Source organism: Sciurus carolinensis, chromosome 4, assembly GCF_902686445.1.
Source record: "Sciurus carolinensis chromosome 4, mSciCar1.2, whole genome shotgun sequence".
Lineage (NCBI taxonomy): Eukaryota > Metazoa > Chordata > Mammalia > Rodentia > Sciuridae > Sciurus > Sciurus carolinensis.
Window position 1 is genome coordinate 48,313,553 of NC_062216.1, and position 3,588 is coordinate 48,317,140.

Genomic DNA, 3,588 nt, shown 5'->3' on the forward strand with positions numbered 1-3,588 from the left:
GCAATGACTTTCAATTCTTCATAGATAACTATTCACAGAACTAGGACAATATCTTCTCCAGCTTTCTCTCCCTCTTTTTTTTTTTTTTTTTTTTTTTTTTTTTTTTTGCAGTGCTGGGGATTTGAACCCAGGGCCTTGTGCTTGCGAGGCAAGCACTCTACCAACTGAGCTATATCCCCAGCCCCTCCAGCTTTCTCTTTAACTAGTGTGTCGTTGTGTGGCTATGCTCCAACGGATGGGATATAAGCAGAAATAATATGCATGACTTTATGATATGACCTTAAAGAGTAACACACATTAGCCCTTTCAATGTCTCCCTCTCGACACTGGCTGGAATGCCCATGGAACGTGGAATTGTCTGAAGATGAGGATAAGGACAACATGCCAGGAATGGTGGCACAACAGGACAAAGGGAAATTAGGGCCTTAACATCTTTGCATTACAGGGTCAAGCTTTAACTGCAGAGGGAAACTGTCATCAATGCCACTCACCTTTACAGACTTTTTCATATATAGACAAATTGCTATTCTTTTTTTTTTTTTTTTTTTTTTTTGCGGTGCTGGGGCTTGAACCCAGGGCCTTGTGCTTACGAAGCAAGCACTCTACCAACTGAGCTATATCCCCAGCCGCAAATTGCTATTCTTAAAACAAACAAACAACAACAAAAAGAGAACCCACAAAGGCCAGAATCTAACAAAATCTCAGGGCTTGGGGGAAAAAGTATGGAGTGAGTAAAGTTTAATTTCCAGTCTAACAAGTGAAAGAAATTAGGCAAGAAAGCCTCTGCAGTGTGAACTAGCACAGCATATTGAGATACCGAAAGAAGTTAATCATGGGAAGAGAAAGAAAGAACGTAGTTTGCACCTGATCAAGAAACAGAAGCACAACCCAGATGATTTTGAGGTTTGTAGGCATCAAGGGAAATGAAGAGTCAAAAGGGATTCTCAGATTTTGGGTGTGATCAATTGTGCAAATGGTAGAACCATTTATTGAGAAAAGAAATATCAAAGAAGTGACAGGTTTTGTTGGGAAAACAATGCTTTCACTTTGGAATATGTTGAGTTTGAGGTATTTGTGAGTACTCAACTAGTTATTTAGGTCTAGTGTTCAGAGCTAAGTGGGATTAAGTTTCTCAGAATTAAAAAACAAAAATTTTGGAGTTGCTGGCAAGCGCATGGTAAGTAAGTTAGAGGAATGGATAAAATTACCTAGGTCAGAAGTCTGTACTAAAGAAAAACTCTAAGAGTATAGAAGAGTGCCTAAGACCCAGCCCTGAGAGAATTCCTGCATTGTGATTAAATATGGGAAGGGGAATGGACCAGGCAGATTGAGAAGGAATGACCAGAAGGAAAGGAATAAAGTAGGTAATCATGTTAGAAGGAGAGGAGCTGAAGAAAATAAGAACAGGCTAACCAGCCCTACTCAGGTATCAGCTCCTTTGTGCCAGCCCCTCCAAGTCCCAGGGCTGGTGGATTATGATCTGGGCATTGATCTGCAAAGGTGCTTCTTGCTAATGAGTAAGATAGGATAGGTAATGGGCCCTGATTAAGGCTTTTTTCAAATGTAAAGGTCAATCCATGGAAATTATAGAAAATATTCCAAATATTCTAGCCAAGTCTTTATCCCAGAGTGGTAGGAAAATGGATGTGCGGGCAGAACCAAATGGAGGTTAGAGGAAAATTCAAACTCAAAAGCTAAAAGGGCACACATGGTTAGAAGGTGATTGGGCAAAATCAATCACAATGGTATTTGCCCAATAGCTGTTTAGCATAGATTTTGACCAATAGCCTTGGTACTTTTTAAAGACCTTATTAGCATAGATTTTGATCAATGCCCCTACCCAGTAGTTATACAAGTGCTTAGATAGTACATTTAAAGGGTAACCCCTATTGGGTCCCTTCTCGCCTCTGTGGATCTGTCTCCTTTCGTCTCATTTGAAGACATCCTACTCCTTCCTGTCTTGCCTTCTATTATTGTCCATGGATTTTATTCTTTGAATTTGTGAGACAAAAATCTGGAAAGAAATTGGCGATGAGCTGCTGGATCTGCTGTGACACTGGAGGATAGCCCACCATTAAGAGCTGCAACACACCACCTGATAGTAGGGAAGAATCCAGCCTTGCTTGCCGTGACCCTCAGAGCTGACACCTGCAGGAATCCTCTGCTGTGATTAGCTGCTAACACTGGAAAAGGCTTTCTCAACTGCAGAGACCTGCAGCTTACATAGATCCCATCTGCCAACAGAAGCAGAGAAGCTAGTTTTATCTCAAACTCCAGTTTCACTAAGGGATTAAAAATGAAGCCCTGAGTAGAGTAGCTGCCTGTCCAGCAACAAACGGAGGTGATTAGCAGTCCTTCTATGATGATTGTGGCTCATTGGCTTCTCCCCAGTTCATATCACAAGACACCCCAAGAACACATGAGCTCACAGGTCAACAGAACCTGGCACCTGTGGAAGAGCAAAGAGACCCTGCCATGCAGACAGCACATGAAGCACACATACCAACTGAACCAGAGTCATTAGAGCACATGGACCAAGAAATTTTTTTAAAAAATACATGAATATACTGTAAGAGATAAAGGAAAATATTAGAAAAATGAACAAGAATTAAAAATCATTTAAAATTGGAAATAGAAGTTAAGAAAAATTAAAAACTCTGATGAGAGAAATGGTATTTGGCCTCAAAAAGGTAATGTTCTGTTGCAAAGACACCGGCAACCATGAGAGACAACCTGTTGCAGAGTCTCCCCAGTTAAATGTTCAGGGTTTAGGAAAAAATCTACAAAAGTTTTCAGAGGTTTCCTTTGAGACTCTTAGTGGTCTACTCAATCTAACAGGTTTATTCTACTCTTGTGCAAACACCACTCTTTCAAACTGTGGCTTTCTCCCTCTCTTTTAAATCCCACTTTTGTTTTTGTTTTTTAACAACAGTCTAATGACTGCCTTCCTCATGTGACTAAATTCCTGAAGAAAATTAACTGAGGGTCTCTGAGTTATTTGACTAAATAAAAGAGATGGGAAGAAAAATGGCTGGACAGATTCAGCTTAAAAAGAAGAGATTAGTAAAACCAGATTGTGGAACTTTTCTAGGAAAAAAAAAAGATATGGAAAATAGAAGAGCTTAGCAGGATTAACATAAATATATTTATATATATATTTACACACACACACACACACACACACACACACACACACACACACGGCACCAGGCAGCAATGGGAAAATGACTTAGAAACAAAAGGCATTCTACTTTGCAAAGTCACATATCTAGTGCAGCCCAGGGTAATCTGCCAATCCTGGTATCTCAGAATACACAGATCTATCATGGACTATCTATCATGGACTATCTATCAAGAGACATGATAGATCAATGAGAAACAGGTATATTTTTCCACTGGAGAGAAATCAGAGAATAGCCAATTATAAGTTTCTTCACTTCTTTAGGCTGTGCCATAAGGAAACATCTAGAAACATTTAGACAGAGCTAAGTAAGGCACATATTTGCTTAAGTGGGGGGTGCTAGTGTCACTGGGATTTCTCCTTCAGTGTTGGTGGCAAGTTACAGCAGAGTCAACATGTTAAAAAAT

General features: G+C 39.9%; 1 non-coding gene across 1 annotated transcript; it reads right to left on the reverse strand.

Moving 5' to 3' along the window:
• Positions 1 to 549: 549 nt before the first annotated feature.
• Trnat-cgu (transfer RNA threonine (anticodon CGU)) lies at positions 550 to 633 on the reverse strand. Its single transcript has one exon. It is a non-coding gene; the product is annotated as a tRNA-Thr (tRNA).
• Positions 634 to 3,588: the final 2,955 nt, after the last annotated feature.